Source organism: Trachemys scripta, chromosome 5, assembly GCF_013100865.1.
Source record: "Trachemys scripta elegans isolate TJP31775 chromosome 5, CAS_Tse_1.0, whole genome shotgun sequence".
NCBI classification, from domain to species: domain Eukaryota; kingdom Metazoa; phylum Chordata; order Testudines; family Emydidae; genus Trachemys; species Trachemys scripta.
In genome coordinates, this window is record NC_048302.1 from 135,987,802 (window position 1) to 136,001,571 (window position 13,770).

A 13,770-nucleotide genomic window follows, 5' to 3' on the forward strand; every position below is an offset into this window, starting at 1 on the left:
ATACAGAACTAGATGATCCCAGCTGTATTTAGTAAAAGCAAAAGGAGAAAGTGTTACCAAGTGGCTACAGAAAAGAACGGTGAGGTTGTACATTGTGTGCAGATAGGTATATTCTTGGATTCACAGACATGTCCAGCAAGTCCGTCCTAAAGGTCACCTTTGGTCAGACAGGCTTGAGCAATGTTTTGTTTGCTGTCTGCAAAGAAAACCCTGGTTCAGACATGCATCTAATCAGCAGCCAGGAGAGACGTGACAAAGTAATGGCCTCCTAGACGTCAGGGATGGAAAACACTTATTACCTCATGCAGCTCTGGGCTGAGCATGAGGGGGCGGGGGGAAGTTGATTCAGAGCCTCATGCCCAAGCCTGGGTATGGGCGTGAGTGGAAATAATTCTTCCTCCTCAGGGTGTGCACGGCCAGATATAGAATCATAGAGTATCAGGGTTGGAAGGGACCTCAGGAGGTCATCTAGTCCAACCCCCTGCTCAAAGCAGGACCAATTCCCAACTAAATCATCCCAGCCAGGGCTTCGTCAAGCCTCACCTTAAAAACCTCTAAGGATGGAGATTCCTCCACCTCCCTAGGGAACCCATTCCAGTGCTTCACCACCCTCCCAGTGAAATAGTGTTTCCTAATATCCAACCTAGACCTCCCCCACTGCAACTTGAGACCATTGCTTCTTGTTCTGTCATCTGACACCACTGAGAACAGCTGAGCTCCATCCTCTTTGGAATCCTTCAGGTAGCTGAAGGCTGCTATCAAATCCCCCCTCACTCTTCTGCAGACTAAATAAGCCCAGTTCCCTCAGCCTTTCCTCGTAAGTCATGTGCCCCAGACCCCTGATCATTTTCGTTGCCCTCCGCTGGACTCTCCCAGTTTGTCCACATCCTTTCTGTAGTGGGGGGATCAAAACTGGATGCAATATTCCAGATGTGGCCTCACCAGTGCCGAATAGAGGGGAATAATCACTTCCCTCAATCTGCTGGCAATGCTCCTACTAATGCAGCCCAATATGCCGTTAGCCTTCTTGGCAACAAGGGCACACTGCTGACTCATATCCAGCTTCTCGGCCACTGTAATCTCCAGGTCCTTTTCTGCAGAACTGCTGCTTAGCCAGGTAGTTCTCATTTGTGTGACAACCATGCCAGGAGATTTAGGCCTCAGGTTGCTAGGTGCTGTACATACACCGGGTGAGAGAGCCCCTCCCCTGAAGAGTTTATAGTCTAAATCAACTAGACAATGGGTGGGAGATTGGAAGGATTATTCTGCCCATTTTACACACAGGGTACAAAGAGACTCTCGCACAGAAAGTAAGTGGTAAAACTGGGACGTGAACACTGAGCTCCTGAGTCCTAGGTGTCGCCCGCATCTTAACCGCAGGACCATCCGTCTCTGCTAGGCCCCCTCCCTCTTCGTCATCCATTTCATTAGCGATGCGGAGTTCAACTCTGACTTTCACTTTGGCTCTTCAGTTGCATGAACTCTCTGAGCTCCCTCCCGTTTAGGGCGGAGGTTTTCAAACTGTGGGGCGTGCCCCCCCCCAAGGCGGGTGTGAAGGAACATTCAGGGACAGCGATGCCAGGCAGCCCGGGCTAGTCCACACGGGAGTGGGGGGGGACAGAGAGAAAGCATCACTTCCACGCCCTGACTCACCGCAACGGACCACCCAGCCTGTGGGTCAGTGTTAACATCCTCTGCACCCAACGATGGCCCCGCACAGGTCTTCCCCCACCCTGAAAACCCGAGGGGAGAGGGGCAGGTATTGGCCCTGCCCTAGTGGTGCAGCCTGGCTGCTGAGGAAGCCTTGCTGGTGCCCTGGGTAAGTATCTGTGGGTATGTCTACACTACCCGCCAGGTTGGCGGGCAGCAATCGATCCAGCGGGGATCAATTTATCACGTCTAGTCTAGACACGATCAATCGACCCCCGAGCGCTCTCTCGTCAACTCCTGTACTCTGCCGCCGCGAGAGGCAGAGTTGATGGGGGAGTGGCAGCAGTCGACTCACCATAGTGAAGACACCGCGGTAAGTCGATCTAAGTACGTCGACTTTAGCTACGTTATTCACGTAGCTGAAGTTGCGTAACTTAGATCGATCCCCCGCCCCCGTGTAAACCAGGGTGTAGCTAATTTAAATAAAGTTCTGTTAGGGTCTCCATTAGGTTTATGAGTAGGGTATCAGGCTTACTTTTGCAAGTGTCTGTTTTTGTCTGGATTGGAGGGGCGGGGGGGACACAACCAAAAATTGTAACTCAAAGTTACAAAAAGTTTGCAAACCACTGGTTTAGGGTTGTGTCTTTTAGGTGCCCAGGATATGATGCTTGAGGCAACGGGATGCTATTACAAGGGAAATACATGATGGAAGATTTTTTCCCAGGGTGAGCGTTGCTGCGGAATGCGCCTTTCCCAGGGATGTCATGTCATGGGAACCTAATCACTGAGGACAGAGCCCTGGAGAATACATTTTAGGAATGATCTTTCACTAGTCCAGCACAGGTAAAACGGTGAAACTCTGTTTCTCACATTTGATATGGGCTAGATTCTCAGTGAGTTGTAAACCATCATCGCTTTATTGATGTCAATGGAGTGATGTTCAATTACACCCGTTCAGGTTTTGTCCTTATGATTTAATTGCTGTAATGCTGATCTGTTAAAATTTGCTCCCGCACAAAAGTTCCACCTTCAGGTAGTGGCTATGCAAATGGGATGGTGAATAATATGGAGAATACTTGGAATGTCATTATATAAATTAATGGTGTGGCATTGTCTTCATTCAGTGTGCAGAACTGGTTATCCCATCCTAGAAAAGATATTGCAGAACTAGAGCGGGTTCAGCGAAGGGTGACGAGAATGATCAAGGGTCTGGAAAAACTCTGATAGGAAAGAGTGGGAGTGTTACCTTGTAAGGGAGATGAATTAAGGAGACCTGATAGCAAATAAAATCGTGAATGGTCTAGAGAAGGTAGATCAGAAACCACTGTTGTCCCTATCTCATAGCATAAGACAAGGGAGGCAAAGCGGGTGAGGTAATATCTTTTATTGAACCAACCTCTGTAGGTGAAAGAGACAAGCTTTCACCAACAGAAGTTGTTCCAATAAAAGATATTACCTCACCCACCTCATCTCTCTAATATCCTGGGACCAACCCAGCTACAACAACGCAGCATACAAGAACAAGGGGACAGTCAGTGAAATTGAAAGGTGGCAAAATTCACCACCCATTCAAGGAAATCCATGGTCACATGGGACCTCATTAGACTGTGGAACTCACTGTCACAGGATGTCATTGAGGCCAAAAACATTCAAAAGACTTTTCTGACTTCCAAAAGATTCAAAGAGGGATTGAATCTTTATACGGATATCTAGAATGTCCGGAGTTGTTTTAGTGAATGCTGACACTTTTTGGAAGAGATATTAAACCTTAGGCTTCAGGGTTTAAATCAGTCTTAAACTATGGGTGGTTAGGAGGAGACCTAATGTGGACGCAGATTATCCCACAGCTGCTTCCTGCATGCCATGTTTCTTATAGGTCCCTCTACAGCTGTGGAAGACAGGATTCTAGCCTAGGTGGATCATGGGCCTACTTCATTCTAGCAAGTCCTACGTTCAGAGCTTCCAAGGCCAGAAGGGTCCATTGTGATCATCCAGTCTGACATCCTGCATAGCATAGGCCAGAGAACGTCCCTGAAATAATTCCTGTTGGAACTAGAGAGCATCAATTATTGATGAGATATAACGATTAATGAAAGGGGTAAGGATGGCAAAGAAAGTGTTGCCAAATCTTTCCTTCAACCTGCGGCTAATCCCTTAATCCTGTGAGTTAGGCACAGAGAGTGTTCCAGTAAAACAGTGGTTCTCAACCAGGAGTACGCGTATCCCTAGGGGTACACAGAGCTCTTCCAAGGGGTACATCAGCTCATCTACATATTTGCCTAGTTTTACAACAGGCTACAGAAAAAGCGCTCGCGAAGCCAGAGCAAACTAAAATTTCATAGAGACAATGACTTGTTTATACTGTTCTATCTACGATGCACTGACATGTAAGTACAAGATTTATATTCCAATTGATTTATTTTAGAATTATATGGTAAAAATGAGAAAGTCAGCAGTTTTTTCAGTACTAGTGTGCTGGGTCACTTTTGTATTTTTATGTCTGATTTTGTAAGCAAGTCGTTTTTAGGTGAGATGAAACTTGGGGTACGCAAGACAAATCAGACTCCCGACGGGGGGGGTACAGTCGTCTGGAAAGGTTGAGAACCACTGCAATAAAACATCTCAACTCCCCACACCCCAACTCCTGTATATTCAATTTACTGCCTTGCCCATGTGCAGGTTTTATGTTCCCTCACATGGGTGTTATTAATAAGGTGCCTCGCCTCGCAATCTGGCGTTAGATCAAGAAGATATGATGGATGGAGGTTTTATACTCATAAACCTTTGTTTGCTTTTTCTTCCTTTCTTTTTTTTTAATTCCTGGAGACTGCAGTCCAAGAAGAATCCTTGGCTGATGAATTTCTCTTTCTCCCTCTGTTTAGGGCAGGTGGTTGTGATGTGAAAAGCAGGTTCTCCACCCGTAAATATTTGCAAACACAGTTCAGTGTATGTGTGGGTATGAAAGCCAGCGAGTCGAACAGTAGCAGTCCTATCCCTGGCTACATTGACGTTGTGATCAGAGGAGCTGGCCAGAGTTCTAATGAAGATAAATGAGGACCCTTCTCCTTGGATCGTCTGTCTTTTATTGATGGGCTGTGGGGTGAAAGGCTAGAAGCTGAATGTTCATTTAAGCAGACGTCACGAGTTTCTGCCGAGGGGAAGGTGTAAGAAAAAACGCCTTGTACTTGAAATTTACTCTCAGGCGAGTGCGCTCAGTTTTACAAGGCTTTCTCCATTCCTTCCCCATCCATCATTTCCCAGGAGTCCTTTGTAAATGCAAATTGCACTTTGATAGGAATAATGCACTGAGCCTCTATTAGTGTCTGTGTAATGGAGAGGGCTATTTTAGTGCCATCACTCTTAAAAGAAGCTCCTCTGTGCCTTATTCTAGGCTGTGTATCAAAAACCAATCTGAAAACACACCCTTGTCCCCTCCCACTCTCCACTTTTCAGCTGGGGTCTGGCTTCAACAGGGCAGCCCTGAGTGTTTTACCATATGAATGAGAGCTTGGTCAGCGGCCCCTCTTACCTGCTTCTTATAGCAGGGCTCTCACCAGCAGCACCAAGCAAATACCCAGCTAGGCTTCCAACAGGCTTCTGCTACTCAGCGGGATTCAGCGACTCGCTCCCATTTAGGGCCTAGAAAATTTACGGGGGAACCTCGAGTTTGGGGGGGGGGGGCTTATCTTTTTGGTGTACCTGGGGCCATTTCTTGCCACATTCTCGCTAGCCCCATCCCTGAACAGCATAAGAGCCAGCTGAAAGTGCAGGCCCCGCATTGTTTTGCGTTACAACAATGATAGGAGCCCAAGACCCCCGTCATGCCAGGGACTGTACAAACACCATTTTCTCCCTTCCAAGCGAGGGACACGTCCACACTGCATCTCCTGCTCCCGGCCAGTGGAGCCGCGGTTCCTTCCGCCAGATCCATTAGAGCTGGGCCCAAGACGCGCTTACCAGTTTTGGGAAATGTTTGACGTCGTTTCTCTGGCTTTGAAACCAATCCAGTTTTTATTTTTTGTTTTGCTTTTGAAATGAAATTGAAACCATTATTGAATTTTGATACCGGAGACATTTCAACGACCCTTTCGTGAATGGGGTGGACTGAAAAGCCATGAACATTTTTGACAAAAATCAACATTTTTTTTTTTTAATTTTCAGAAAAGGCGCCTTTTTTTTAACCCAAAATACCCCAACCCTTTTCCTCTGAAAAATGTCAACCCATTCCAGGCTGCATGGAGGCGGATCCACCGGCCTCACAGAACCCTGTTGTAAAGCAGTCTGGGATGGTAAGATAATATGGGACAGATTTCCAGCTGGTTAACTGCATTGGAGCCAGCCCATTTTACACCACCTCTACAGATTTACATCAACTGGGAATGTGCCCCATTTACTTCTAAGCTGGCCGGTTCCCCGGATCCCACGCACCATGTGGGATTGTGCTTAATGTTCTTGAAACCCCTCCCACGCAAAGATGGGACGCTGTTAATGACCAAACAAAAAACAAACCAAAAACACAATGGAATGGGGACAGGCCAAAAAAAAAAAAACCCCAAAGGAATAAGGAGAAAAATAATTCAATAAATCACATAAATGGGATGATGGGAGAACAAAGGAGGGAAAAATAAAAAGCACAGATGGAATTTTCCTGTCCCAGAAAAGCAAAGGACAGCATGGGGGAGGCAGAGCCATTAAAGTGAAATTTTGAACTCGAATGACAAAAGGAAAAGAAATCAAATCCAGCTCTGCTCCCGCGGGTGGGCGAAGGGGGACAATTGTCTTTATTTTCTCATTTACTTTAAAGATGGGAGACCAATGGCAATGCTTAACAAGAACCTTCTAGCCACAACAGGGGGAGAATGAGAACCGAAAGACTCCTCTAGCAAACTGGGAGTTTAACTGCACCTCCGAGTGACGCTTTCACGCATGATGTATCTTGGCCCTCTCTTACCATAGCATCAGAGTACCTCACAGTCTTGAATGGATCTATCTTCACAACAGTGCTGTCCGGCAAGGCAGTGCTATTATCCCGTGTATGGGGGGAACTGAGATGCACCCAAGGACACACAGCCAGGCTGTGGTGGAGTCAGGAATTCAACCCCCATTTCCCAAGTCCCAGCCAAGAGTCCTGATCCCTGGACCACCCTTCCTCTCACATCCCTCTGCCACGAGCAGATGTAGCCATCACTCCTTGAGACTCCGGCCATTTAGGGTACTTGTTTGTACAGCATCGAGCACAGTGGGACCCTGTCTGGGCTCCTTGGGCAACACCTCAATAGAAATAACCCTGCTGAAAATTTCCTCTCATAGAGCCAAAAATCTCCTCATGGCTCCACGCAGCAGCTCCTGGCTGCAACTTTCTCCTCTCCCTAGTCTTGCTGCTCTTGCAGTGGGGAGCAACGAATTGCTACAGGGTGGATCCAAGGAAAAAACGTTGGCCATTAAGCCCCCGCCTTCCTATTCACCATGATGCCTTTTCGCTCTACGCCCCTTACCTGGCCGTTTAAGTCACCTGGGGTGGGGTCTTAGCCACCAGCACTGGTGCAAACCCCTGTGTAAGTCACACTGCCCCAGTGTGAATCGTGTCCGTTCCAGGCGTTTGCTCCCCGTGCGGCTGCCTTGACATCCCAGTATGCACCGGGCTGAAGTGCACGATGCTGCAACCCCCCCCCCCCATGGCGCAGGGTCTGTCGATGGCCTTTGGGACGCGTCCTCTTTCAGAGCCAATTAATGTATCTGTCATTTGATAGCTAGGTGGGCCAAGCACAATCCTTTGAGCTTCAGTGGGGGAGAGCCACCTTTCAAACAGGCAGGCGAGTTGAACGAGGATGGGGCTGGGAGGAAGGAAAGCAGATTCTAGGCTCAGAGAGATGAATGTGGTTTTTGTCTTGATGAATGTGAATGGATTTTGGCAGCTGTGGCATTGGACAGTATTTTATGTGGGTGTCTTGTGCTCTTAAATATAATTGTTCACCTGTCTGGGTCTAAGGGATAAGGGCACCGCCTAGACTGAAAGGATAAATAGATACATTTTCACACCAAAATATTGGCAACTCCCTATCCATGCTGCTCTTCAAACATGACCACTAGCGCCTTGCTTTTCTGTAGCCCTTTGCATCTGAGGATCTCAAAGCACTTTCCTCACAACCCTCCCGCTGGGAGGCAGGGAAGTTAACAGATAGCAGGACAATTATCAATCAAACACACCCATCTGTGTGAGAGAGAGAGAGAAAAGTACTGAATGTGGAACCGTATTTGGCTAGTGCTTGTAAAGTGCTTTTCGATCCTTGGGTGACGTTTTACTGAATACACCTCTACCCCGATGTAACGCTGTCCTCGGGAGCCAAAAAAATCTCACTGTGTTATAGGTGAAACCGCATTATATCGAACTTGCTTTGATCTGCCAGAGTGCACAGCCCCGCCCCCCCCGGAGCGCTGCTTTACCGCGTTATATCCGAATTCGTGTTATATCGGGTCACTTTATATCGGGGTAGAGGTGTATAATAATCTGGGCATGCAGCATGGATAGGGAGCTGCCAATATTTTGGTGTGAAAATGTATCCATTTATCCCCACCCCCTGTCCTGATTTTTCACATTTGCTATCTGGTCACCCTACTTCCATAACTCACTAACGATGAGGATGTGGGCCAGAAATAGACACTTATTTCTTCATCTTACCTGTTAAACTAGCTAGTAGGTGAGTGTCACATGAGCTTCTGCTGCAGGTTTAGATGGGGTTGTTCCATCTCTTTTTTACTCACTAAAACATAAACACTTAGTAGAGAAATCCAGGTTGGGTGAGACTAAGGATTCGCTCCGGCTGAAACATGGCAAAGAATTGCCCCAAAAATATATCCAAAAAATTTGAAATAATTTTCATTCCACCCGCCCTGAACAGGGAACAATTTTGAGTTTATTCGGTTGTTTTTTATCAACAATATTGTTTTTTCAAATGTTTTTTTTCTCTCTCTCTCTCTCTCACACACGCCCGCCCGCCCACCCACCAACCACTTTTCAATTTTGACATTGAAGAGGGGGAAAAGAAAATTTAAAAAAAAAATCATTTTCTGGTTTTGTCAAAAAACTGGAAAAAGTTTTTCAAACCCCACAAATTTCTCACGAAAAGATCCATTTTTGACAAAAGCCTGTGTATTGTTTCTTTCCTTCAAAGAATTTCAACCAGTTCTTCCACTGACGGGCCGGATTTTTGGGAAGTGCCGAGGTCGAAGGGAGCTAAAGCCGCTCAATGTGTCTCTGGCCCAAGCCACTTCCCGCTCTCTGCTTTACTCTGACCCTGCGATCAGCTGTGACTCTCCTGCTCTCAGCCCCCCAGGTTAGTACAGCAGGGCAGGCTTGGTGAGGGGGCTGTGCTCCGTCTTTGCCTTTCTCAGCTTTAGCCAACAGAGCTCAGCTTGGAGCCCCTCAGGGAGCCCCCACGCTTGTTTTTTGTAGGTGACTGAGATAAGGGGTGTGTGTCTGGCCGCCGGCTGGTTTGCCTTTATGGGTTGGCACATTGTACCCCTTCCCCCTTCTGACTCATCAGTGTCTTTCAGTGCCGTGGGTGGCGGGTGCGTTACGCACGTTAGACACTCGGATCTGGCGCTCTGTGTGGAACGCAGAAGCGGCATTAACCTTGCAACAAGGTCATTGTGCAAAACAAGCCATTCGCGAACCTCTCCTGAGGGGCTGATTCTGCTCCACTTACACCGCTCGCCCTATCGGCTTCAGTCCAAAGGTTCCTGATTTGGGGCCCGAGCCTGCCGTCACCTAGGCCTTTGATTCCTGGTCCACAGACATACTCAGCAAAACACTTAAGCACGTGCTTCACTTCAGACCCTTGCTTAAGTCTCACAGGACTACGCACCTGCTTAAAGTTATGCAGGCGCGGAATACGGGCTGGGGGTGAAAGGCTGGTCAGTGAATGCAGAGCTCGCTCTGGTGCGTAGGCCTTGCTGAGGTCGATGGGGACCGCTCGCAGCGGCGAGCTCAGTGCTCTAAAGTGACATTCTAGCAGCATCGGGCTCTGAGGCCGGAGAAAGCAGGGTCCACAATGACCCGATCCGGTAACGACGCTTCGTTAACTCAGTGCAGCACCGAGCAGGAAGCAGGGGTCTGCCCACTGTGGAGCCCAGCAAAGATGAAATGAAGAAGAAATGGGATTGAGGAAGGCAAGTTCCCTGCCTATAATGAAGTCGTCCCTCCGCCCCCATCTCACTCTCTCTGGTTCTTACTGAACTGTCCAAGCTGGATTGGAGCTGATTCTTTGTCGGGGGCCTTTGGGAACGCAGCTGCCTGAGCTGCACAGTCGGGGCTTCTCAAGAAGAGACCTACCAGGGTTTCCCGCCCACGCCGTCCCCCCCGACCCCCCTGCAAACGACCCCGTTCCAATCCTGGAGCTCCCGAGGAATCTAACACATCTTGAGCGCCTCGTTTCAGCATTGAAGGAGACAATAGATCCCACATTGAGCTTCCCTTTGTTTGTGACGGGAATTTAATAAGTAAACAAGGCATGATTTAGGGCAGAGGAAAAGGCCGTCTGGTCCCCCTTTTGGTGGGTTAAAAACATGGCGTCTGCAGCCCTTTGTTTGTCACTAATATAAAATCACGTGCTGTCCCTTCGGCTGAAACGCAAAAGCCAGCGCTCTGCAACGCTCCCTTTCTACTCATGCTTTTAACCTTCTCTCCAGGCTTGTAATGAGGGGAGGGGAAGGCAGTAGGAGATTCGAAGAGCTGGGCAAAGTGGTGAAAACCACGAAAACTATGCGAGGTAAGACCAGGATGGATAGCACGTCCCAGCCACAAATGAACTAACAGCCAAATGCACTCAGCATTTGCACCCAGGCAAACTTGGCTTTAAAACTTTTCCGAGCAAAGTTTAAATTCTTCAGATTCCCTCGCAACTGCATCTCCTTGAAGCTGTCCCATATTAAAGGATCCGGGGTGTGTGTGTGTATATAATATAATATTTAAATTTCTGCAGCAACAGCTTCAAGCTATGATCCCTTTAAAATATAAGCACTACTTGCCTTACCTGCAATTCTTGTCTTGGATTATGTTGGCATTTTCACTTGAGATGAACAGGAGGGGAATTCAACCTCATTGATTTCCCCTCCAGAGCAGAATAAGATATTTATCATTATGCCTTTTTAATTTTACAAATTTTTACAAAATTGTTAGCGTGCAGAATAACAGGGGTTGCATTCTTGCACTGATGCACAAATTCTAAGGCAGCCCTGTCTTTCGAGTAATTATCTGCTGTGTGCAGAAGATCTAGGCAGCAGGAAAGCCAGATGGTTTGCAAAGGGGACTGATATTTGGAAGAAAGATTTCTGTGGCGGTGGAATAAAAGTGAAGGGGGTCAGGAAAGGAAGAATTCATACCTTTTTTTTTTAATGGGGGAGGCTTAAAGGCATCCGGACAATTTCTAGAGGGACATTTGAAAAGAGAGAAACAAAAAGGAAAGATAAAAAATGGAAAAGAAAGGAAGAAAACGCTGATACATGAACAAAAGGAATCAAAATCTGTGGGGGAGGTGGGAAATTCCCCCATCAGAATCTCAAAGCCAGGAAAATTTATTTAAAGCCTCTGTATACCTGAGATTATGAAGAACATGTAGTTATGTCCGGTCTTTCAGTTAAAGACTTCAAGAGTCTATTCTTTCCCTATTCATCTGCAGCAGCAAGGAACTTGAACTATTTGTCTGTTCAGCATCTCCCACACTGAAACGAGACGGACCAACTGTTCCTAACTAACCAAGAAAGGAAAAGCGGTGCACAAGTGTCTGGACTTGGAAGCCGTCCTGTATAGGGAGCAGGTCCCAAGCTGATCTCCTCCTTACGTAGGATGTTTCTATAGGGAAGCAGTAGAGGAACGTTAGCAAGTAGATGTGTACATAACAGGCGGCGGAAAGTGTACATAACAGGCGGCGTCCCTCTGTGCCTTTGAGGGGAATCCTTCTCTGGGGCTAGGAGCAGCAATGGGAGCAAATACATAGATTGTTAGTGTGAGGACTCATTGAATACACCTCTCCGGCGCCCCTAGCCCTCTAACCTTACGCTCTATTTGCACCAGGGAACTATTGATGAAATCTGTACTAAGTACCTGGATTCTGCTTGGCTGAAGTCTGTAAAGGGAGCAGGATCTGAGGGTCTGGTTCCCATTCACACTAAGGCCCCTTTATACCTCTTTGGCAGTGTAAAGAGGCCTTAAAGGGAATGTAAATGATATTATAACATATTACACATTTACGTAAAGCCAGCTGAGTCTCCAGTAGTCACCCCGTTCCCAATACAAGGCCCCCAATACAATTTTCTTGAAGCTCAGTTTAAAGCCAAATTCTGCGAAGCCACCGACTGTAGCAGGTTCCGCCGTAGTAAGAAAAGAAGTGAGAGACCTTGCCCTTTTTGGGGGCGGTTTTCGTAGCTCTTTCGCCACTGTTTCTAACAAAGTTTGGAATTCTACCAGGCTGCATTCTTCTCAAGAGAACACCCACACAAAAAGAAGAATATCGAAATGATCTGGCTCCTTTCTCTTGTTAGTATCCTATTAAACAAAAGACAGATGGGGAGAAAAGGAAAGGAGGGAAAAAATATCACCTGTTCCCATGCAATCTTAAAGGGATCAGTCATTATCTCTGAAGCTTCACATTTCTAAAGGGCTCCCCCCCCCCCACACCCAGCCTTTTGAACACTGACATCTTGTTAAAAACGAGAAGAGCTCATGAATTTTAACCCCCCCCCAAATTTGCCTTCTTCTCCGGGTTTAGAACTTTAACTTGCAGGAGAGACAATAAAACGAAATAAAACCAAATGCAACCAAAACAAAAATCAAGCAAACCCACCCAAAGGGCCCCAAATCCTTGCCTTTCACGCGGCTGTTTCGACATTTGACAAAAGCCCTTGGTTTTCTGTCATTCTTTTCATTTCCTTGATGGATCCCCAATTGTCAAGCCTTCAAGAAAATGCACTTTAGCTCTTTGTCACCAAATGTAATTTGATAAACTCTTTGCAGAAACATACTGGTTTCCGAGTCTTTTCAAAAACAGTTACTGCAGGGAGAAGGGGTGTGGCGGGGGAGGGGGGGAGGATATTTGAGAATCTCAATTGAACATTTAAAAAAATGTTTTCATTGGGGGGGATTGGAGGGGCGAGAAAAAGAACAACAAGCAAAAAAAAAAAAAAGTTTAATCTGCGATCTGAAATGTGCACACTCATGTGAGGGGCGGCAGGGTGTGTGTGTGGGGGGTGGGCCCTACCTTGCCACAGCTCTTAAATGCTTATGAATACTCATTTTCAGACATCATGCTGTGGGCGGATACCACACCAGCTTTTATTCTATAAAATGCTCTTGGCTTCTTTCAAGGGGGGAACAATCTGTAGGAGGTAGATTTGGGTGGGGGGGTGGGGGCGCAGTAAATTGTTCAAGTCGAGTTGGACTCTAAGTATTTGGTAAGTTAAAATTTTTTGTTTGTTTGTTTGAAATCTAAAATGTTTTACCTATTTGAGATCCCAGTCTACAGAATGTAGAAACTTGCTAGCTGGGGCTGGCATCAAATGACTGATGTTTCCAGATCTGGGGAATTTGGTCCAGTCACTCTCTAAACATTCTTATCCTTCTCTTTTTCTGAATTGCTTCAGTCAAAGTTTTTCATATGAGGGGTGAGCTACCCAGCAACTTGTAAATTTCACTGCAGTAAGTTGTCTGATTGTTAATAACTCAGGGCCAGATCCCCAGCTGGCGAAAATAGATCTCGCTCCACTGAAGTCAATAAGGAACATCTCCAGCTGGAATAACTTCATTGAAGTCAGCGGAGTTACAGCGAGCTATGGTAGCTGAGAATCTAGCCCACCAACTTTAGAATTGTTTTGGTTAAAAAAAAAAAAAAAAAAAAGGTGACCAGAAAGCCAGCTGGAAATTAAATTGCAGGGTCATGTTTTTTCAATTAATAACTCAGCAAGGATGATGCTTAAATTACAGAGAAATTGGAGATTTTATTTAAATTAAATCAGATCTTTCATAGATTCTGTTTCTCTGGCTGAACTGGATGTGGGGTTTCCATTAATGTATCCACATTTACTTCTTGTAATTTTACACAGACAGTTAAGTGTGTAAAGTGCTTT